This window comes from Magnolia sinica, chromosome 15 (assembly GCF_029962835.1).
Source record: "Magnolia sinica isolate HGM2019 chromosome 15, MsV1, whole genome shotgun sequence".
NCBI classification, from domain to species: Eukaryota; Viridiplantae; Streptophyta; class Magnoliopsida; order Magnoliales; family Magnoliaceae; genus Magnolia; species Magnolia sinica.
The window spans coordinates 2,976,034-3,002,114 of record NC_080587.1 but is presented as its reverse complement, the minus strand read 5'-3'; the positions used below and the strand labels follow the sequence as shown (position 1 = coordinate 3,002,114).

The window sequence follows — 26,081 nt, the reverse complement described above, 5'->3', positions numbered from 1 at the left end:
GCCGGCTTATAATCTTTTGAACCAATAGCTGGGCGGCATTGGTCTTCTGCATTTTCTTAGCTTCTTGATTTCTGTAGTTCTCTGTATACGCAATGTATAGAAATTCTCAATCCAAACATGTAAATTCAAGTGCTCAAAATTCTATTTCTGAGAAATTCAATTCACACATATAGGAAATAGTCTGAAGAGTAAATACTATTAATGTGTGTTGTTAATTAAGTGTTGTGATTGATCGAGTGTGGAAAGTTTTTGTTAGGCCCAGAAATGATACCGGTGGGGTCTGCTTTTCAGCAATCTAAGGTGTACATGTCTTGGGTCCCTAGATTATAAAATACGTCATGATATAACATCATGACATCTGTTAGATGATCGTAGCCAATCCGACTGCTGGCTTGCCAATTGTGTACATAACAGGCCCATTCTGACAGTTAAGAGTGTGTGATATTTTGTAGTATCTCCCAGCGATGATACTACAAAGGCTTGCAATTTTTAAGAACATCCAGGCCTATGCTGCACCCAAGGCTTCTATTACAAAGCCAGGCTTCAAAATCAGGGGCCTCTGTAGAAAACTAGGCCCACCTGAATCAGGCCAGAATTTGACCCACTACTGTGATGTGAGTTGAAAATCTATCCCGTCAGTTAGATGCACCGTTCCATGTGGGGCCACGGGCTTAAAAATCAAGTCAATTCATGATTTAGGTGGGACACACTAAATACAACAGTTGAGAGGGGTTACCCACCCATTAAATCTTTCATGATCGTTTATTGGGTCCACCGATGTGTGGTTCACAAATCCAGCCATCCATTGTGTGTATCCCACTTGGATGAGGGGCCAGACCAAGTTTGAGTTGCATCCAAAACTCAGGTGGGCCCCACCTAGTGCTTTTATATGTGTTAGGTATGTCTTCACATACTTTTAGATGGTATGGCCCACCTGAGTTCAGTGTATATGACTCATTTTTGGAATATCCCATAACCTAAAGGGGACCCATCAAATGCACCGTGTTGATGTCCGACATACATCACAGTGGGGTCCACGCAACTCCACCTCATGGGAAGTTCCATGAGGTCAACCTTATTGTACCATTTCCATATATATATATATAAACATCTTCGATTGCCGGTTGTCACGGGTGAAGTCACATGCATAGTTACAAATTTTATTGGGAGAGTTATTTGGTACTCTACTGACCACCGCGCTTTATACTCAAATCCCTGGATTGATACATTGTGAAAACTAAGGCTCTAAGTTGCAGACCTGGATGAAGGGAAGAAACCTGTGAATACTTATACACCGATCCGTGAACACTTAACAATCCATAGCTCAAGCGATAGATCGGAGCAAAGATAACCTTGTTTCAACACTCAAGTCTCAGCATCGATTCCCAAAGTTGGGTGTGGCACCGTAAACACTTGTTTCTTGAAATAATATGGACATTTTTCATTTTCAACCGTCTAATATTGTCCACCCATTTGATTCTCATGATCAGAAAATCAAACGAGACTTATTTTTGTTCATGATAGAACTAAACTGGTGCACATGATTTGGACGCTTTAATTTAAGTTAGAGTATGGTGTTTATACAATCTTCAAGTCATTTGTAAATGCGTGTGTATCATCCATCGCTGTCTGGGGAGAGTATTAGAGCTTCTCTCCTTTTTCCTTAGAAGGACTTTTACGATATAATTCCTTGGAGATTTGAATTTAAAAACTGATAGCCGGCTATTAAAACAAAATTTCCCTTTTTTAATTCCCTGAGAAAGTGATCGAATTGGCATTTGTGGGGACGGCACTTTCCTATATGACACCGAACCTTTCCAATGGATGATTTTGTCATCCGGATAGGATGAATGAATGAACCAACATGAAAAAGGCTTTAGGAGTTGCGGACAACATGAAAAAGGCTTAGAAAAATTAGGAGAATAACATAGTTAAGCCAATTGGGATACTTAAATAGCAAGTTTACTATTTAGATTGGGCTTATTTTTCAGATATGGAATATACCTAATGGAGATATTCGAATAAGCAGCTTAGGTCTTGAACATGCGGTCCTAGTTTCCACGTATGAGGCAATTGCACTAAGCATTTCCCTTCCCAAATGCTTTTCTAAAGGCTCGTGATTGGTAGGGGTGGCAATGGGCCCACACAGTCTGGGCTGGCAGATGGTCAGCCCATCTCAACGTCCTGCCTAGAACTCATACACAATCTGCCCGTTACAAACATAAACGGTGTGATTAAAAGACTGGCGACTTGGACCGACTCATTCAGTTCAGAGTTGTATTGGGACTTGTCCAAGTCGGAGCTAATTAGCCCAACTCACCCTAGTGGGGGATGAATTGGCCTGACTCACCTGAGTTGGGGAATATATGTCGTATCAAGTCCAAACAAGTCTGATTTGAGTCACACCAGGCTTACAAGGAAGGGTCATGAAACCATGATAAACAGGCCTGCTGATGTTCGGGTTAGGCCTCAAGGCATCCAGTCACGAGCCGGCTGCCGGCGTGTGAGATGCTTGTGTTTAGCTTAAACACGTGTGGAGTCGTGGGCAAACAGCAATTTTCTGTCCCATCTGCAGGCTGCCGGCTCCCGGCGTCAAGGGTTAGGTCACATGGTTTCAAATTTTATTTGGAGAGTAATTTGGTACTCTCGTTCACCACTGCGCTTTATACTCATACACTTGGAAGTGATAGATTGTGAAAGCTAAGGTCATTAGGTTACAGCCAAAAATCACATTGGTTGCAGAATCCTAGCCATTAACCCACGAACACTTATTTCTTAAAATAAAATGGGATACTTTTCATTTTCAACCATCCAATATCTGTCCACCAATCTGGGAGTCAGGTGATCAAATAAGACTAATTTTTTTTGTAAATGATAGCATTAAACTGGTAAAGGAGATATGGACACTTTAATTTGAATTAGAGTATACATGGTGTTTATACAATCCTTGAGTAATTTCTATATGCGTGATGATGTCATTGTCTTTGAAGAGTACTAGAGTTCCTCGTGCTTTTTATTTTTGAGGATTCTAAGGGACGACTCCTTGAAATTTTGAATTTAGGAAATGATGTCCAAAGAGTAAAACAAAAATTTTCTTTCTTTTTATTCTCTAAGACTGATTAAATTGATAATTGTGGGGACCACATTTACTAATAAGACACCTAATCTGTCTAGTGAATGATCTATATGGTAAAGATTGAACGAATGAAGGAGCCACACCATAAAGAATAACATAAGAACTGATCACCTACAAGCAACCTGTGCTGCAAGAGCAGTGCATTCCATTTACTGGCACAAAATCACTCATCATTGGGCCTGTTTGGAACGCAGGATTAGGTGTTATGAAATTGCATTTGGTCTCATACAAATTTCTTTTGGCTTTTGGAATGATTGAAGGATTGGATTAATCCAGGTATCATATCATTCAGTCTTAAAGTAGATACTGTTGGATTTAAAATCTACTACATTTTGTAGACCCCATTTTGATGTATGTGTTTTATCCACACCGTCCATCCATATGTACCCTTTACACGTGACATTGTCCATCCATGTGCACTCTTTACACATGACAATCGAGTTGTACATGCGTATAGGTAACTGATATTAGTTGTAAAATTGATTCATTGATTACAATTCCATGATGCGCCAAATGCATTTTTCACTTAATATTGTGCATAACTCAGAGGAAGAATTTGTCATCAAATTAATGCCATGGTATTTCCAGACATGCAATCATTGTGAAATAATGATACTAATTCCATACCATTTAATCCTAGGAACCAAATATGCCCTAGGTGGTTAGTGATATTGCCACTAGCTAGGTGGTTGGTGGTATGTGCTATGTGGGCCCCACCATGATGTATGCCTTTTATCCACACCGTCTATCTATTGTGCCAAATCATTTTACAACTTGATCCCACAAATGAGGTAGATCTAAATCTCAAGTGGACTAGAAAATAATAGTAATTGAATGTCCACCATTAAAAACTTCTTGGACTCCACTGTAACGTGTATTTGACATCCAACCTATTATTTAGGTCATAAAAATCCTGAGTAATGGAAAAAAAAAATAAAATCAAATATCAGGTTGATCCAAAACTTTTTTGGCTCCCAAGAAACTTTTAATGGTGAGCGTTCACTCAACACCGTTTCTTATGATATGGTCCACCTGATATTTATATTTATCTCAATTTTGAGCTCATACTATAAGATGAACTGAAAAATGGATAGACCACATAGATGAAACATATATATTATGGTGGGATTCACATAGCACTAACCACTAACCAATGGTAGGGTCACTAGCTAATCTGCATTTGCCCAAAGGTGATCAGTTCTCCATATATAATTGGGTTGGGGCCACCTAATGAATGGTTGTACCTGTGTTTTGAGCAAATGTCTTGGTTGATGAAGAGATAAAATGATCTCTAGCTGTGTCATGTTGGCACATGTGGAGCGTATGTGCAGGATTAGCAAGCCTCTTATATTGTGGGACACTTAACGTTTAGTTTAACACGTGTTCTCAGGGGCAAATAACATTTTTATGTCCTAATTCCTGCCCATTTCAATTTATTATTTCAATGACCGAATGTGGAGGTCAAATCAGATGGCTTGAAATTTCTTATATAATGAGACTCATTTAGTACTAGGACTGCCTGAGACACTTTATACTCACTCACTTGAAAATGGTACACGATGGCATGTGTTAACCTAAGTTAAACTGACTAAATTATGAAAGGTAATTAGGTTATGTTGGTTGCAGACTCCTAACCTCTGGTTTATGAACACTCGTTTCCTGAAATATGTTACAATATTTTTCATTTTCAGTGGTCTAATAATTATCCATTAATCTGATAGTCAGAAAATCAAATAAGAGTAATTTTTAGTTCATAATAAGATTAAGCTAATATACATAATTTGGACAATTTAAATCGAATTATAATATGCTATGTATACAATATTCAAGTAATTTCTAAATGCTCCAGTATAGTCCACTTTACTCTACCAGGAGCATCAAAGTTGTTTTCTCCGGCCATTTTCTACTCAAAAAATTGAAAGTATATTATGACAATTTTACCCTCCTCTAACCACTCTTGTGAAGACTCATGGCTATTAATGATCGCCCTTAGGTGCGGATCCAACTAAGTGGATGCAGCCCTCACTCCAGGACTAATCCTGATGTATGTGTTGTATAACGGTTTGGCCAACTTATTTTAAGGCATGGACCCAAAAATGAGGCAAATACAGATCTTAGGTGGACCACACCATAAGGATTAAATTCCCACTGTTGAAAAATACTTGGGTGTCACAAAAGTCTTGGATCAATCTGTTATTTGTATTTTTCCCTTCATCCCGGTCTGCGTGTGAATTTGTCATCAGAAATAAACATTATTGCTACGACCTTAGAAAGTTTCAGTGGTCGGCATTCAATGACTATTGGTTACTGCAATGTAGTTTAGTGGAGATTCGTACCTGCTTCGTTTTAAAGTGTTTATGGTCGTTCCCTAAAATGAGCTGGCAAAACTGATAGAGTATGGGATATACAACACGTACTTATAGGTGGGCCCCAACAGCAGGGTCATGCGGACTTCACTATATATTGGGTCGCACCTAATCCACCTTTTGAGGCCAATGTGCGGGCATTATATATTGCACATCTTGGCTAGGCTTGAACAGCTGCTCTTTGTAACAGACAGAGACTTTTCCCACCATGATTAAACAAATGCCCGGCCTAAGTGCTATTTGCAGCCGCACATCCCTATATGCCTCTGTGATCTCACTAATGTCGATGTAACACATGTGGAACATCTGAGACCTTCATATCTTAGGATCCTTCTTGATGAATGTGAGGTCCACTCATCATGTCAAGCGGACAAATGAACCGAATGTTCTCTTATGAACCCTTTTCTCATACATGTGTGAACCACTTGATTAATTGAATGTGAAATGTTTTTATTTTTTTAAGAAACATTCACAATGGGGATTGTCTGATGAATGGCCTAGATACTATGCACTTGATATATCAGTACATGTGAGACACTTGTGTTTAGCTTAAACACATGTGGACTCATCCGCAAACAGCATTTTTTTGTCCCATCTGCTGGCTGCCGGTGTCAAGGGTGAAGTCACATGGTTCAAAATTTTATTTAGAGAGTTATTTGGTACTCTTAATTACTGACCATCGCGCTTAAGTGATACATTGTAAAAGCTATGTGGCTAAGTTACAACTGAAAATCACACATTGGTTGAAGAATGCTAGCCATTAACCAATGAACGCTTATTTCTTGAAATAAGATGGCACTACGCCAAAATCGCTGTTTTGCGACGGACCAAATCCGTCGTAAAACCAAATAAACGACGGACTTCGTCCGTCGCGTGGTCCGTCGCTGTTTACTGGGTCGTTTTTTTCCCTCGACGGATAAAATCCGTCGTCTAATCTGCAACGGACAACGTCCGTTGTACCATAGCGACGGATAAAATCCGTCGATAATATTCAAAAAATTAGTCGTCACTAAAAGCATTAGCGACGGATAAGGTCCGTCGCTAATATCAGTAAGCGACGGACCTTAAATCCGTCGATTTTCAAACGGTCGGAAATTAGCGACGGATAATATTCGTCGCTAATATGAGTAAGCGACGGACCGAATCCGTCGTTGATTTTAAATGTATAGAAAGTAGCGACGGATTTGGTCCGTCGCTAAAATATCTGTAAATGAAAAAAATTATCAATAAATTATTATTTTTATTTTTTTAATCTTGCACCTGATAGTCATTCAAAAAATAATTCACACTATTGTTTGATAAGAATCCTATTCACAAAATTGTTAATAACTCAATTCAATAAAAGAGGAAACGACCCAAGTGGCCCACTCCAAAAATTGACTTTCCCTCCTAACTAAACACTTTTCCCCCTAAACTAGGACCCATACAAAAGAAATTACCCGGAACTTCAACTGATGGCTATGCCTTGCCTTGAATTGGCTACTTAACTTCTCTTGTTCAACCTTCTTTTGAGCCCTTCCTGCATATATTACAAACAACCAGATTCAATCCAAGAAAAGCTTAGTTTAGTCAACCCTTCATGTATTACAAATAACTAGCTCAAATTCATGAAAAGTGAATAGTTTAATCAACTGAAACCAATTAACAAAATAAAATATTAGAATTTGGGTGCTTGGGTATTGCCCTTGCTTGTCCTAAGCGCGGCACAAGCCAGAGCTTTGAAGGGACCATCATCGTGTATAGGCTTATCCATACCGTCCATCCATTTTTCCATATCATGTTAAGATATAAGCTCAAAAGGGGCAAGTTCAAGGCCCAAGTAGGTACATTGTTGAAACTTTCCTAAGGCCCATCGATGTTTATTTGCCATCCAACCTCTTTACAAGGTTTTTGTAAATGAAAGAAAAACAAAAATATCACCATTGAAACTTTTGTAAGGCCCATCGTAACGTTTATTTGCCATCCAACTTATAAGGTCATGTGGACCTAAATGAAATAAAACAAAAATATCAATTTATTTCTAAACCTCTTTAACATAATGTTCTTACTCATGCCTTAGTGGTAGACTCACTCACCGGAGTTTCAACACGAGTACCCATTGTGGTGAAATCTCACACTCGTGTGAGTGCAGGGTACACACTACTGTGGTTTGAGTGTATGGGTACATGTGAGGTATGTGCAAGGAAAAGGAAAAGAAGAAAAACAAAAACCTATTTGAATATGTAGACATGACATAGGTTTTGAATCCTTGGTTGATGTGCTTTGTAAATCTTAGTACTGCCCCGAAAAAGAAAAAGGAAATAAGAAACTACAATGCTATTGAACCTTCAAACCTCTAATTTAATGGACATAGGCAAATGTTCATCATTCATTTAGAGGTTTGAATTAATTCGAGTGGAAATCAGTTTGAAATCTAGTGAACCTCTAATTTGTGTTGGAATGCATTTGAATATCTGATTTTATTTTATTTTTTTTTCAATGGCAAATTTTGTTAGTAACATATTTGAATGAATTTGAAATAAGGTACTTAAGAGCTGTTTATTTTTTTCAATTACACTGCATATACTTATAAATGGACCGTCTTTGTTTCTTACCATTGTTTGCTTGATGTAAGAATTTTGGCCTCCAAAACTATGTGAATCCTTCCCTCTAAAATAGAGAATTCATGGATTTCTATAGTGATAAAAATTGTAGAGCCCACAGTGATGAATATGTCATATCCATGCCATCCATTTTGTACCGCCAGCTCATTTCAGTGCATAAGAAAATAGAGAGAGAGAGAGAGAGAGAGAGAGAGAGAGAGAGAGAGAGAGAGAGAGAGAGAGAGAGAGAGAGAGAGATCTAAAGCTCAAGTGGATCACACCAAATGAAATAATGGTTCTAACAGACTTCAACAGTTGAAAGCCAAAACCTTTCTGAGGCCCACATGATGTTTATTTGTCATATAATCTATTCATAAGGTCATACTAATATGGATATATAGAGAAAATAGGACCCAACCAAACAACTTTCATAACTCTCTAAGAGGTACTTTTTAGAGAGATTTTCTTAATCTATATAAAGAGAATGATTACAATCCTTACAACTATATACAATATCTTTTGCCATTTTAAATTTTAGATTACAATTATGCTAGATTACGTGAGATGGAGAGATTATCAATTGAAGAATCTTGGCCATCTTACCACGTGAAGAGTCCTCATATATTGAAGACTCTTTACCACCAATTATAAGGTCATGATATGATTTCTAAACCCTGTAAAAGAAAATAAAGCAAACAGATGATAGACACACAAAACAGTAAACAAAACTTGTGAAAGAATTAAATACATTAGCAGCAACTCATAGTGCCCATCTTCAAATATCAAAATTAGTGAAATCAACATGTATTTTCTCATAGTGCTATCCTTAAACTGAAAACCATCTCAGCACCAAATCTCACCATTTGCAATAGTTTATCTTTATTAACAGCATCACCAAAAGGACAAGTGTAAATGAAAGTACTTGAGTTTGTAAAACCAACTTGTATTAAAAGGTGCAAAAATACCCCAAGCATGGATTTCAAATGTTGGGAAAAGGAAAGGTGGATCCCTTATCATTTTCCTTGTGCATGCATAGAATGTTAGTGTGATTGATCATCACACACACACACAATGCCTATCCTGTGGAGGGGTGTAGGATCTAACTCGTTCAAATGGGTTGCGAGGAGGATCCAACTCGTTCAAATAGGGATCCAACAATGGACAGGAGGTGCCCCAAAAATCATCCTATGTCGAGTTTGTGGGCTGAGTTACCAGCCTGGGATAACAGCAAACGTCGTATATGACAGACTTGTTTTGCTAATTCCATACATGGCCAATGAAGGCACGTGTGGATGTGCAACAGATGATAAGATTGTAGCCGCTCATTTGTCCATCTGATGGCAGCCTGGATGTTCTTGATGTGTGGGAATCATTGGTACGTGTGGGAATTAGCAAAATAAGATGAAAGCATGACTGGAAACTAAGAAAAACATGGCTATCAGCAGTTTTAATTTGTTATAGGAATTTATATAACTCACAGGAATCAGTTGACTTCCCACCTAGGGAAGATCTTCAATAGCTGTCCAATCCACCGGTCATTGATTGCCTCCTTAACAACCTTGCATTGGCTGCCTTCCCATCATTAATATTACTTTTGCTGTAGATAGGAGAACATGTTTCCAACAGATCCTGACGATTCCTGTAAATCAACAGGTTACTATTTTAGACCCACCATGCTAGATTGGACACATACTTCTGCTAAGCCCACAAACAACTCCACATTATAGATAGGCCCCACCATGCTAGATCGGCATGGTGAGCCACACGATCGGAACGATGCACTGTTAAAAACAGAAGTGCGCTCCAGTGACACCGGTACAACGGTAAAGTTATGGTAGTACCAGGGAGATATGAGGCCCACATGATGTATGCAGGAAATCCAACCTGTCCATCAGATGCGTGAGTTTGTAAAACCAACTTGTATTAAAAGGTGCAAAAATACCCCAAGCAAGTATGGATTTCAAATGTTGGGAAAAGGAAAGGTGGATCCCTTATCATTTTCCTTGTTCAAGTATCTTGCACTCCTGTTTCTACAAGGATCCACCTATCATAGCTTCAATACAACTGGAAAATTGCAGCAACTTTAAGGAATATACAACCACATCTTTAAAAAAAAAAAAAAAAGGCTGAAGACAATTATTTAGAGTTTTGGATATACAACCACATCTTTATAAAAAAAAAAGAAAAAGGCTGAAGACAATTATTTAGAGTTTTGGATACATGAGATTTTGGCACAAGGCCATTTAGAGTGTTGTCCAATCATATCAACAGTCTACATTCCTGAACCCTATGACCCACTTGTACAAACTGAAACCTCATGGCACTCTATTCAACGAGGCATTATCTAATACCTTGGGGTGTTATTATGAAATTTTATTATTTGAAAAAAGAGAGATTATGTAAATAAGAGAAAATTTGAAACTGGATACTAGTTGATTCGAATATGAAGCAAGTCCAGCATCTCCATCTGGAACATACATCATTGAATTTTTAGACATGCTGTTATGGAAGACACTCCTAGTTTTAGACAATAAAAACAAGAAATGATGAAACAAATATTTTCAACTTTCAAGAAATTCAAAACATTCCAAGAAAAAGAAGAAGAAGAAGAAGAAAAGAATGCAATTCAAGAAATGATGAAACATCCTGTAAATTAAAAACAAAAAGGGGCAGGAATAGAAACTCACTAGCTGAAATCATCTGAAACCTTGCATGTCTAGGAATCGAGCTCAAAACCCCACTCATAGTTTCATCACCCCCAACAAAAAGCATTCCTGTTCTCAGCAAATAGGCCACAGTTGAAATCAGAGCCAGATGTTATGGACATGATCTTGCCGCCAAATGCATGAGAGGTTGTCATGTTGTGACCCCAACAATCAATCAGAGAGATGTTCATGTAATTCCCTTTGGTTGGGAATCTTAGATCACATAGATGGTGGTCCTCAACACTAATTTCTCTGTAAGAAGAGACTTCCACCATATGTTAAGGGACACCCATATAACAATCTGTCTTGTCTATTCGGCTTTTATATATATATATATATATATATATATATATATATATATATATATATATATATATATATGAGAGAGAGAGAGATAAATAAATAAACAACATTCAAATATAAAATACAACCAGCAACATAATGCTAACATGGAATGAAATGTGTAAGATCTCACTTGACCGGATTGTCAACTACAACCTCACTAACAGCTCGAGCCACTCCTCATCCTGAAAAAGCACTAGCCCCAAATATGTAAACCTGCAACCACTCCGCTGATTCATACTATGCATCAGTCCTATACAAAAAATCGGCCAAGTTTTGCATTGACTTGGCCAATCCACCGGGCCATGAAAACATAGCCAAGTCAATATTTGTCTTATAAAATTGGTTAATAAGAACCATTTTTTTTTTTAGGTGAACACCTTTTCTTTACTTCTACAATAGTCACTAGAGGCAATGACAAGTACTCAAGAGGACGAAACTGTCAAGTGGTGTTGAGAAAAAACTTGTCAAGGATAAAACCGCAGTACTCACCTTAGTCAAGACCTGCCTTATGCCTTCTGTTGTTCAAAATCCCATGCTGCAGAATTCCATTGCCAATGCCACTAAGAAAAAAAAAAAAGGAAAGAACAAATCAACTTATAAAAATATTTACACCAAGATTTGACTGTCCATTCAATATAATGCCTTATATCTAGAACTAAGCTGAATTCCATTGCCAATGCCACAAAGAACCATTTGCCAACATGCTAACTATTATAAAAGAATTCAAAGAAGGTACAAAGTGAAAATCACAAAAAACAATGGGAAACAGAAAAATGAGAAATCTTGGTATGGAAACAAGATATTCAAACAATCAGTTCTACCAAATGAGAAATTGCAAAATCTGTCTTCTTTGACAGATATCAACAGAGCACCAAATACCATTCTAAAATATAAGATTATTATAGAGAGAGCCACCAATCAACACAATTTCAAACTTCATTTATTTAATCAAAATACCGATATATAGAGAATGACTTAGAAACGGTGTATAAGGTGGAAAAATAACATCCTACCATATAATCACATGTAAGATGGAGCCATCCATTGTAGTATCCAAATCAAATTTCAAAATTCAAACAGAACATTTTCCAACATAAGCTGGCAACTGTTAAAGTTAACATACATTTTCCAAGAAAAATCAGAAATTCTTATTGGGGATTGGATGAAATGATGCTTGGTTCTAATTGAGTACCTGTAATAAACTTCTCCTGCATTGGAGTCTGTGGCTAGTCTAATTATTGATTCCACAAGATAGTCATCAATGTTAGAAGTATTTATATAGACTCGTGATGAAAAAGAATGGGTTCATTTAAGATAATACTAGAAAGGAGTCATCTTCAAAGTAACATAGGCACAAAAACATGTAACTGTACCAGACAATTAAACCTGTCACTGTTGGAAAATCCGACATGGTGCTATATATGACTATGTGATAGTGTTGAAACATATATTATTGTTATGCTGATTCTGATGCATATAGAAAACCTATCATCATCCAAGGAAGGTGAAATCAGTACGTCAGGGAACAAAACAACCTCATTTTCTTGGAGATAATTGTGTAAAACTCGTATCATGAGTAAAACTGGAGTGTGCAACATTCTTTGAGTGATTAGATTTGTAGAAGCAACACTTTCATGGAAGAAACTCAGATGCCCAAAAACAAATTCCAAAACCATTAATTAGGCAGTTTTTAGAAGCACAAGTGAATTGAATTACAACCATTGTTTCAAGTGGAGAAGATGAAAGTTATTAATGTTTGCCAGTAACGTGAAATAACGAAGAACTATCCATTGCATTGGTCCCTTACGTCACAGGATGTGATATTTCTTTCACAGAAAAATAACACAACAATACCCTCATCTTGAGGCGTTCAGTTTTTGCTCACGTGGATACCACCATTATGTATAAAAGGTATCCAATCTGTCCAGAAGGGTCACTCCATACTTCCACTTCAATTAGAGTTGAAGGGCTTCTTCCTCATTACAAACACTACTAAAAATTATTAGTTTTTGACATTTCCTATTTGATTGAACAACACACTTCCAACTTGATTCTCTTGGGCACAATCCAAATGAACTATATATTTTTTAAATATTGTTAATATATACGATTCTTCTATAGAGACAATGAGTTGCACCATACACAACCTAAAAATGGTTATCTTTCAATGAAAATTTAATGAAATTTTATTGAGAAAACAGAGGAAAGGAAGCAATGAGGGAATGTAGACAATATACAATGGAGAGGCTAAATGTTCCAACCTAATTTCTAAGAATCAAGATTTCTATCTAAGATCAGTGCAGCAACAGCTGACTGAATGGTGCTTCATATAGATTTACATCCAGAACCTGTATGTATCTTTCAATTTCAATGAACAAACTATCAAATTCCGACATCAGGACAAAAACCAACTTCCAAAACTCTATGAAGCACTCGATCAAACAACTGGTGTGTACCATTGCTTTGAAAAACAACCAAAACCAACGTTTCATATTGCCAAAAAAAATAGAGAAAAAAACTCTGATATATTTATGCATGTATTTCCTCTGATTTTTTCAATGCTGCTCAACAAGAAACAACAAAACCAAGTGTATGAATCTTCCCATCATTAGTAGTATGGTTAAAGAAGTTACTGAAGAAAAGACCCTACCAGGTGCATGCACCCAATTTTCTTCTTGAAAATTACATGGACCAGGAAAGTTACGGTGCATTTGAAAGTACAACCACCAAAAAATCTTTCCGGGTGCTTGCTGGCAATGTCCTAAAAACTCAAAGAAACAAATGATGAGTGTTCCCAAACTGAAGGGGTTCTAACTCCAACAATCAACCCCCTTATGGAGAAATATGAAATACATAGAGAAGTAAATGAAAGGGTGCACTAGCTACAACAAAAAAATTCCCAATAAATTACAAAAATACCTAAACCGATCCTCCTTGTTGCTGCATAATCCTAACCGCTCACTGATGCCAGAATCTCCACGACGATTCCTACCAAAATCAAATCAACCAGACGAGAATTAGATCTCCAGGTCCCTAAAACCCTCTCTCTATTGTTCACAACAAAAACCTTAAATCCAGCTCCAAAAACCACTTCTGACCCTAAGAAAAACCACAAAAACTGAAAAATCCCTCAAAATAAGGACCAGATCATAGCGCCAACCGCTCCAAGCTTGCAAACTCTGATCGTTGAAAGATTGATTGGATGAAAGGCTCGAGAATCATTGTTCTTGTTGTAGGTAGATGTAATGAGAGAGAGAGAGAGAGAGAGCAGATTTGGGATTTGGGGTTTTTTTGGGCGCGGCTCTGTTTTTGAGCGCGCGCCCAAATTTAGGCCGGCGTCTGGTATGGCTCCGTGGGCCCCAACATGGTGCGTGTCAAAAATCTACCCCATCAGTCAGATGCACCATCCCATGGTGGGCCCAGGGATTAAAAATAAAATCAATCAATGACTCGTATGAGCCACACCACATACAAAAGTTGAGAGGGGTTACCCTCCATTAAAACATACATAATTATTTTTTAGGCCCACCGAGATGTGGTCCACAAATCCAGCCCATCCATTATGTGTGCGCCACTTGGATGAGGGGTCATACTAAGTTTCAGATGCATCCAAATTTCAGGTGGGGCCCACCAAGTGCTTTTATATGTTTTAAGCATGTCTTCACATGATTTTAGATGGTATGGCCCACCGGAGTTCCGTATACAGTTGATTTTTGGGATATCCCATAATTTAAAGGGGACCCATCAAATGCATGGTGTTGATGTTTGGCACATGTCATGGTGGGGCCCACACAGCTTGACTCATGGGGATGACAGATTAAACACAAAGGTCAAGCTGTGTGGGCCCCATCATGACATGTGTCAAACATCAACACCGTGCACTTGATGGGGCCCCTTTAAATTATGGGATATCCCAAAAGTCAGCCGTATACGGAACTTGGGTGGGCCATACCATCTAAAATCATGTGAAGAAATGCCTAAAACATATAAAAGCACTTGGTGGGGCCCACCTGAAATTTTTATGCATATGAAACTTGGTCTGACTCCTCATCCAAGTGGGACACACATGATGGATGGGCTAGATTTGTGAACCCCATCTCGGTGGGCCTAACAAATGATTATGAATATTTTAATGGAGGGTAACCCCTCCCAACTTTTGTATGTGGTGTGGCCCAAAAAAGTCACAGATTGACTTGATTTTTAAGCCTTAGGCCCACCAAGGAATGGTGCATCTGATTGATGGGGTAGATGTGGCCCACTTTGATTTATATATTGTATATCCATATGATCCATTTATTTTGCCAACTCATTGTTGGATATGAGCCCAAAAATGAAACATATTCAAAGATCTGGTGGACTACACCACATGAAAGCAATAGTGATTGGTTATCCATTTTTAAAAACCTCGTAGGGTCAATTGTATTGTTTATTTGACATCCAGTTTGTTTATTAGGTCATACGGGCCTAGATGAAGGGGAAAAACAAAAATCATCTTGATCCAAAACTTTTGTGGCCTCCAAAATGTTTTAAACGATTGACGCTCATTCAACACTGTTTCCTATAATGTGGTCTATTTCATATTAGGATATGCCTCATTTTTTGTCTCATGCCATAAAATGATCTTTAAAAATTGATGGATGGCATAGATTAAACGCATACATCATGGTGGGGCCTGCAGAGCACTAACCACCAATCATTGGATGGTGTCAGGGGGAGTAGCCAATCTGTTGCCCTTATTTGTAATGTGGTCCATTTAATCTTTCGATATGATTCATTTTTTGAAAAATTTCTAAAATGATCTCGAAAAATGGATGAACGAGGCGGGTTGATCCCGAATTTTCAGTAAAATTTTCTCAATAATTTCAAAATGCTAATTTTTTTCATCAAAAGCATCATTTTGTTTTCAAAATTTTTCTCAAACGTTGTTAAAAATTTTCAACTTCTCAATATTCTTTTTCACGTGATATTACAAATCATTTAAATATATTACTTTTTAATTATAAAAAACAAAAAAAAATCACTCATATAATATAAAAACTATATATATATTCAGAATATCAAAAAGATATAAATGAAAAGAAAACACAAACATCAGCTTGATCCAAAACTTCTATGAATGTTATTTTTAATGGTGGACGTTCAATCCCCACTTTGTAGTCCACTTAAGCCTTGGACCCGCCCCATTTTTTAGTTAATATCTTAAAATGATCCGATAAAGGCGTTGAACGATATGGAGAAAGTCAATCCATGACTTGGGTGGGCCAAGAGCTTAAAAATAAAGTCAATCCATGACTTAGGTGGGCCACACCACATAATATAGTGGAGAGGGGTTTCCTTAAAACATTCATAATCATATATCATATATTGGGCCTGCCTAAATGTGATTCACATATCCAACCCACTCATTATGTGTGTCCCACTTGGATGAGGGGTCAGACCAAGTTTTAGCCTCATCCAAAACTCATGTGGGCCCCACTAAGTGCTTTTATATTTTTTAAGGTGTCTTGACATGGTTTTAGATGGTATGGCCCACTTGAGTTTCATTTACGGATGATTTTTGAGATATCTCGTAACCTAAATGAGACACATTAAATGCATGGTGTTGATGTTCGACACACATCATGATGGGGCCCACAAAACTTATTAACATCAATTCTTAGGTTCTCGCAGGGTTAATAAGTTTGGTCACAATTTTGACAACAATATTTAGCCCATTTTACGTCTAGCCCATTCACTCTATTTTACTGATTAATACCCTCAATTTAACTAGTTACTCACCTCAATTAGGCTAACTACATGTGAGAAAGATAATGGGCATACAAGATTAATCAACAATTTAAGTGAAATTTGATTTAAACATATGAAGTTATTTACTCTTCAATCTGGACTAATTCAATTATCTAAAAACGGTTAAATGTTCAATTAGTGGATGTGCCTAATAATTTATTATTATTTTTTTTTTACAAATAAATTTCAATTTCCATTTAAAAATAACATATATTTTTTTCAAAATGTATATTTTTTTACTCTTAATTTTTCTTTGAAAACTTTTAACAAAATATCATTTTTATTATAAAATATTTCAAAAAATAAATTAAAATACAAATTTTGAATTTTTATTTTCAAAATAATTTTTATTTTTTTCCCAAAAATTCCAAAATGCCGATTTTTTTTTTCTTCAAAAGCATCATGTTGTTTTCAACTTTTCAAATTTTTAAAAAATATATATATTTTTTCAAAATCTTAGTGCTTTTATAAATAACTTTTTCTTTTAATTTCGAATGTTGAACATTTTTAATTAATTTTCAAAATCACAAAATTATTCAACTTATTTATTTTTTGTTTCAAAATGTTTGTTTTTTGATAAAGTATCGATTTATTAATATCATTTTATTTTATTTTTCACTCAAATTTTATTTTGAGTGAAAATAAAATAAAATTTCATATTTAAATTTAATTTTCAAATTTCAAACTCTCATTTTCTTTTTTAAAATATTTTCATTTTTTAACATTGTGAAAATTTTCACATTTTTAAAAATATTTTTAATTTTTTTTTTTTAGGATATTATTTTTTCTCAAAATCAAATGCTTTTTTTTTTTTTCAAATTTATCAATTTTATTCAAAATTCTTTTTTGTTCCCACAAAATAGATTTTTATTAAATTACGATTTTTATTTTTTCAAAATCTATTCTTTTTCTCAAACATTATTAAATTTTTTTGACTTCTCAATATTCTTTTTCATGTTATATTACAAACCATTTAAATATTATTTTTAAATTAAAAAATAAAAATAAAAATTCCACTCAATTGATATAAAAATAGAATAAATTTTCTTTTTGCATTCAATCAATGGTTAAAAAATAATCTTAGATACAAATATGTACAATTAAACCACCGAAATTCTATTAAAAAACAATTATTAGACTATAAAAAAACTTAATTTTCCATATTCTTAAAAAAATGAAAAATGTTAATGTTAAGGCAAAAGCCCTTTTACGACGGACAATGATCCGTCGCAAAAGCAACTGAAAAGCGCGCCATTTGGTGTTTTGGGCGGGAATTTAGGGCGGTCACAAAGGCGAATTTTGCGACGGATTTCGTCCGTCGCCTATTAACGACGGACCAAAATCCGTCGTAAATACGTCGTAAATCAGATTTTAGCGACGGATTTTGGTCCGTCGCTAAATTTAGCGACGTTCAAACTACGGATTTTCGACAAACACGGGGTTAGCGACGGACTTTTTCTGTTAGCGACGGATGAAATCCGTCGTTAAACCAAGAGATTTTAACGACGGACGAAGTCCGTCGCAAAAGTACGTCGCAAATTGGCCAATTTGGCGTAGTGTGGGATTTTTTTTCATTTTGAACCGTCCAATATCTATCCACATATGTGAAAGTCTGGTGATCAGATAAGATTATTATTTTTGTTAATGATAGCACTAAACTGTTACATGAGATTCGAGTGCTTTAATTTGAGTTAGAGTGTAGTTTTTATACAATCCTCTAGTAATTTCTAAATGCGTGTATCATCCATGTTGTCTGGGAAGAGTATCAGATTTGCTCTCCCTCTATCTTTTTGAGGGATTTTACAGGTAGTTGAAAATTTGAATTTAGAAAGTGATGTCCCAAGAATAAAACGAAAATTGCCTTTCTTTTTTCCCTAAGAGATTGATTAAATTGATAATTGTGGGGACTGAATTTATGACCAGGACACCCAATCTGTCCAGTGTATGATCTTATTGTAAAGATTGGATGAATGAAGGGGCCACACTGTAAAAAAATAATATAAGAACTTATCACCTGCAAGCTACCTGCTCTGTAAGATCAGTGCAATCCATTTTCAGGCACAAAGTCACTTATTATAAGGCTTGTTTGGAAACTGCGATTGGATGGTATAGAATTGCATTTGGTCTCATGCAAATTTCATCCGACTATGAAAGGATTGAATTAATCCAGATATCATATATTATTCAGTCCCAACGTAGATACCACACTGCAGGATTTCAGTGGATTTCAAAATCCACTGCATTTGCGGGCCCTGCATTGATGCATGTGTTTTATCCACACCATCTATCTATATGTAACCTCTACACGGAACATTCCTATTGTATACGCATATAGGTAACCAATATCAGCTGTATATGTGGACCTTTGGTATTTTTATACATGCAATCATTGTGTGATAATTATACTAATTCTATATAATTTAATTTTTGGAACCTAATTAGCCCTAGGTGGCTAGTGAAGTTGTCGCTAGTTAGATGGCTAATGGATGGTGCTATACGGGCCCCACCATGATGAATGTGTTTTATCCACACTGTCCATCTATTTTTTCAGCTTCATCCCACAAATGAGGTAGATCTAAATCTCAAGTGGACTAGAAAACAATAGTAATTGAAGTACACCATTGAAAATCTCATGGAGTCCACCATAATGTTTGTTTGACATTCAACCTGTTATTTAGGCCATGCAGACCCAAATGAAGGGAAAAATCAAACATTAGCTTGATCTAAAACTTGGGCCCCCAATAAATTTTTAATAGTGACTGTTTAATCAACACCATTTCTTGTAATATGGTCCACTTGAGATTTAAATTTATCTCAGTTTTAAGCTTATACTATTAATGATCTATAAATAAAAATAAAAAATGGATGGGTTGTGTGCATGTGATGTAGAGCGGGTCGCGGACACTTTCATGTCCAAGATGGACCAGAGAAGGCCTGATCAAAGGCAGAAGCCATCAAGTCCACTTGAGATTTAAATTTATCTCAGTTTTAGGTCATGGAGACCTATTATTTAGGTCAACACCATTTCCCGTAATATGGTCCACTTGAGATTTAAATTTATCTCAGTTTTAAGCTTATACTATAAATGATCCAAAAAGTAAAATAAAAATGGATGGGTTGTGTGCATGTGATGTAGAGTGGGTCACGGACTCTTTCATGTCCAAGATGGACCAAAGAAGGCTTGATCAGAAGCAGAAGCCATCAAGTTCGTCAAAACCTTAAAACAGGCATATCTCGCAAACTGGAATGAGTCACTCGACGTACCATTTATGATTTTGGGGTAGGACGAGCTACTTTAGCCAACCAACCCGGCAATGCCGGGTTGCCTACGCCGAATTTGCAAGATTTGATCATATCGATGGCCGAATTCCATGTTTAGTTCCGTTTTTACTATAAACAGTAAGTTTTACTTTGATTATAACTCTTCATCCGTTGGGCTTTAGGAGTTGAGTCCAACATGAAAAGTCTTAAAATAATTAGGAGAATAATGTGGTTAAGCCACATAGGACACTAGAACACTTACTATAAAAGTAAGTTTAGTATTTATACTAAGTTACGAATTTTAAAGAGTTTTAGTTATAGTTTGCTTCTGATTTTTCTCCCATTGCTTGGTATCCCTATTTAAAGGGTTGTGAACTTGTTTATTTCATTGATCAATTAAAATTTGAATTTGTTAGAATTTATTTCTATTTTCTTGCTTTCTTTCCTCGTGGATTCAAGAAGTCTCTGTGAGGAGTCTAGAGAAGCTCTGTGAATTCGGAGTAGTTATCCTTGAGGAAGATGGTGATCGACCTCATCACATTCATCCTTGCGTCAATTAGTATCAAAGCGAAGACTCCCATCAGGCCGATGGCAAATAACGAAGGTATGAACAAAAATCTTGTAGATGGTGATCCAGGGATTCATTATCTTTAGGAAAGAGTGAAAGTTTTCCACTGGGAGAGTCAGTTGACCATGCAAGGGCTGCAGGCAACCCTTAACCGTATTGCGGATGCGCTAATTCCGTCATGAGCCCTATGTGGTGCTCAACTGGCCATGGTTGCTATACAACACAACCTCGATTTTCACAGAGCACTACCAGTGGTGAATCGTAAGGCTATACCAGATAATGCGAGTTCTAGCAATGAAGACCTCGATGAAGGCTTTGCCTGACGACCAGTCTATGGAGGAGATCGTCTAGATCATATTGAAAGATACTATCAAGGCCATGTCCTTGGGGCTAGTTTGCCCAACTGCCTTCACTGTCAGGCGAGTCAGAAAGAATATCAAATCTTAAAGGCATGAGTGAAGGATCTGATCAATAGTAGTCAAGTCAGGGAAAACATGAGTATATATATTGTGACAGCTCAAGAGCCTAATGTTAAGTACAAGAAAATGGCTAATAAACATCGTCATCAAAAGTTATCTTAAAATTATGAGCCAAGTCCCTTAAGTAACTCGAGGACGAGTTTTTTCCAAGAGGAGGAGTTTGATGTAGAAAGTGTTATAGATACATTCCTAGCATGGTTGGACCAAAAGGTGGAACATAAATTGATAATAACTTTTGATCCGGGTATCATTATAGCGCACCGGACAGAGTATCATGAACCGAAGCAGCATGAGAACTCGAAGACGAGTTCTTTTGAAGTGGAGGGGACTGATGTAGAGTGAGTCATTGACACTTTCATGTCTAAGATGGACCAGAGAAGGCCCAATTAGAGGCAGAAGCCATTAAGTTCGTCAGAACCTTAAAACAGACATCTCGCAAACCGGAATGAATCACTCGACGTACCATATATGATTTTGGGGTAGGACGAGCTACTTTAGCCAACCAACTCGGCTATTCTAGGTTGCCTATGCCGAATTTGTGAGGTTCCATCATATCGATGATCGAATTCCATGTTTAGTTCCGTTTTTACTATAAATAGCAAGTTTTAGTTTGATTATAACTCTTCATCTACTGGGCTTTAGGAGTTTTGTCCAACATGACAGTGCTTAGAATAATTAGGAGAATAACGTGGTTAAGACATATAGGACACTTACTATAAAAGTAAATTTACTATTTATAATAAGTTATGAATTTTAGGGAGTGATAGTTATAGTTTGCTTCTGATTTTTCTCCCATTGCTTGGTATCCCTATTTAAAGGGTTGTGAACTTGTTTATTTCATTGATCAATTAAATTACAAATTTATTAGAATTTATTTCTATTTTCTTGCTTTCTTTCCTCATGGATTCGAGAAGTCTCTGTGAGGAGTCCAGAGAAGCTCTGTAGATTCAGAGTAGTTATCCTTGAGGAAGACGATGATCGACCTCATCGCGTTCATCCCTACGTCAGCATGAAGCACATGCATTATTGTGAGATCCATAGAGCACTGACCACTAATCATTGGTAAGGTCACTAGCCAATCCACATTTGCACAAAGGTGATCAGTTCTCTAAAAATAATTGGGTTGGGCCCACCTAATGAGTGGTCCTACTTGACTTTGAGCAAATGTCTTAGTTGATGGATGGATAACATGATCTCTATGTGTGCCATGTTGGCATGTGGAGCATGTTTGTGTAGAACTATCAAACATCTTTATATTGTTTTTGAAATTTGCATATTTTTAAAAAAAATTATTTCTTTATTTGAACAAGACTCTTTGATTATGATTTTAGAGTTTATTCAGGATTATTTAAAGGTGTAAAACTCATTTTTATGATAAGCTATTAATTTAAAAAAATTTTAAAATTCTATTTCTTCTCATGGATTCGAGATTTTCTCTTGTATATTCAAGGTATCAATCAATCAAGGAAGTAGGTGATCGATCTTATCACATCCTCTCCCAGCATCACGGGCTCACCTTGATGTATCCATTCTGTATTGTGTTACAGTCCAGTCTTTCAAATCATTCTAGGCAATGTCCAAATCTCGATGAACCATACTCTAGGAAACAATGGCAATTGAATACCCTACCATTAAAAGCTTCTTAGGGTGCACCTTAATGTTTCCTTAGTGTTTATTCACCATCCTGTTCATTGATAAGGTCACGTAAGCCCGGATGAAGTGAAAAATAAAAATATAAAAACAAATATCAGCTTGATCTAAAACTTGCTTGGTATATTAATAGTCAATCACCATTGTTTCCTATGGTATCATCCACCAAATAATTGGACCTACTTCATTTTTGAGATCATGACCAAAATGATCTAGGAAAAATGGTGGACAACATGGATACAAAATAAATATATGAAGGTGGGGCCCATGGTAAGGGCCACACCGTGTTGGCTGAGGCCGGGGTCTCACCTTTCTTGCTCTCATTTAGGGTTCACAAAACTTGGCGATGAGACACAACCAATGTTGTTGGTGTGGCTAACCCAAGTTAGATTACACTACCAGTTTGGTACATGTGAATATGGGAGCCATGAAAAAGGCAGCCCCACCATTAGATAACATTTTGCTGCCAGTATATCACATATGTCGGATGGGAGCCTTGAAAAAGTAGATCTACCGTGAATACCACTTGGCAAATATATTAAGCCAATTCTACCAGGTTGACGCAAGGAAGGATGTGCAGAGGTCGAGCATCGTCTTCCTCTAGGCTAAGAATCCACAATTTCTATGGACCCCTCCCGGAGATATCCCAAAAGAAACAATAAAATAGAAATAAATTCTACAAAATTTATAATTTGATTAATGATTGAAATAAATGAGTTTACAACCCTTTAAATAGGGAGATTAAGCCTTCAGAGAAGTTTCAGAATCTACAACTAAAACTCCTAGAATTTGTGACTTTTTGTAAAATAGTAAACTTACTATTTATAGACGCCATAATCTACTATTTATAGACACCGTTATCTCTACTAGTGCACAGGGTTTTCAACCAAAAATAGTAAGTGTTCTATTTGCCCTAATCATGACGTTTCCCTAATTATTCTAAGCATTTTTCATGTTTGACATAACTCCTATAACCCAATGGATAAAGAGTTATAACCAAACTAAAACTTACTATAAAAATTAAAAATAGAAATAAAACGGGAATTCGACCGTCGATCTAGCAGAATCTCGCAACATGGCATAGCTGGGTTGGGTGGCTAAAGTAGCTCGTCCTACCCCTATATATATATATATATATATATATATATATATATATATATATATATATATATATATATATATATATATATATATATATATATATATTAGAGCGGGAGGTCTCGTGTTCGAGACTCCTCACCGGGGATGATTAATGCGGGGGCATTTTCACTCTGGGCTCGAGTGGGGTGGCCTATGAAATGCAGAGGCACACTCGGGGTGAACGGCCTGTGTGAGGCAGGTGGCTCGTGAGATGCGGGCCCCACCCGTGTGACTCGGGTGGCTCGTGTGAGGTGGTACCCATGTGATTTGGGGCCCACGAGGGGGGTTCGACCAAGGGCCTAACCCATGAGACGTAGGGCCTGGGCAATGAGATAAAAGGATTAATTCGCCATACTCTAACAGTTCGAGCTTTTAGAGCAAGTGGTTAATTGTCCTACATCAAATAGGAACACACGCACACACACCCCACACACTCACGCTGGTGGAATTTCACCACCTATGGGCACTCGAACCCTTGACCGGGAGTTGAAACTCATGAGAGTCTACCACCCGAGCAAGAGTAAGGACCCACACACACACACACACACACACACACACACACACACACACACGGAAACGCTCACCTGCGAACTAGTTTGTACATACTACGTACGAACTTTTTTGAGAACCCATCCTACATGATGTGGATCCAAAATCTGAACCGTTCATGTGAAGCAGAACCTCGTGAAACCCCCTGGGCCCAAGTTTTACTTTGATCTAAAACTTTGATGGCCCATGAGAAATGAAAACATTTTCCTCCCTTGATTTGCATTTCTCTTTGCTATGGCCCAACATAATTTTAGATCAGGGTGAAATTTTGTCACATGGGGTTTCATGGAATTCCACATCACATGGACCGTTCAGGTTAGACATCCATGACACGTGTGCAAAGGTGCGCACGTGCGTAGGTGCGCAGGGGAGCATGACTCTCTCTCTCTCTCTCTCTCTCTCTCTCTCTCTCTCTATATATATATATATATATATATATATATATATATACATACACGGAATTGCTCACCTGCGAACCAGTTCGTACGTACTATGTACGAACTTTTTTGAGAACCCATCATACGTGATGTGGATCCAAAATCTGAACCGTTCATGTGAAGCAGCACCTCCTGAAATCCCCTAGGACCAAGTTTTACTTTGATTTAAAATTTTGATATGCCATGGAAAATGAAAACAGTTTCCTCCCTTGATTTTCATTTCTCTTTGCTGTGGCCCAATATAATTTTAGATCAGGGTGAAAATTTGTCACATGGGGTTTCATGGGATTCCGCATCACATGGACCGTTCAGATTAGACACCCATGGCACGTGTGCAAAGGTGCACACGTGCGTAGGTGCGCAGGGGAGCATGACTCTATATATATATATATATATATATATATATATATATATATATATATATATATATATATATATATATATATATATATATATATATAAGGCCCGTATATGGACGACACCATTCCCATCTGATGTAAGGCCCCTATATAGACGACACCATTCCATTTTAGATGACTGTACCACGTCCAACACTTCCCACCATCTCGGAAGTGATCACAACCATCCATTCAAATAGGTATAAATATGATCCTCCATGGGCAGCGTGCTTACCTTTCCAGTTTCTATAAGTGGGGCCCATGTTTCAGCGGTCAAGATGATCAATCTGATGGGTCCCACCGTGGATGGACTGTCCTACATTTGAATTCCTAGCCACCAACGGCTAGCGTTTTTCGAGTTGAATGTGGACCATTGCTTTACTTTGTTTGCGATCATCTATCTGGACATAAATTGAACGGTTAGGATTGTCCAATCAAAAGATATTTAAGAGCATGGCCAATCTATGGTGGGCCCCAACAGTCCCCTGGTCTCGATCATTGAACTATGGGTGAGACGTGTACAAAATGACAAACATATGTGTGCTGTACATAAATATCGTTGTGAAATATCATATTCACTTTTACAGGTAAACATGTGGTCCCCACCTTTTTGGGGCTCACAGTGATGTTTATATGCCATCCAAACCATTGACAAGGTGATCGCACAGCTGAAGGGAA

The 26,081-nt window shown here is 37.1% G+C and overlaps 1 protein-coding gene and 1 long non-coding RNA gene across 2 annotated transcripts in view; one reads left to right on the top strand and one right to left on the bottom strand.

The window, feature by feature from the left end:
• Positions 1–26,081, top strand: part of LOC131227386 (putative disease resistance protein RGA3) — an 88,368-nt gene that overhangs the window by 49,673 nt on the left and 12,614 nt on the right. The window lies entirely within an intron of this gene.
• Positions 11,202–14,099, bottom strand: LOC131227387 (uncharacterized). The gene is made up of 3 exons (XR_009162237.1): positions 14,054–14,099; positions 11,624–11,669; positions 11,202–11,347 (listed from the first exon to the last, which is right to left on the bottom strand). It is a non-coding gene; the product is annotated as an uncharacterized LOC131227387 (long non-coding RNA).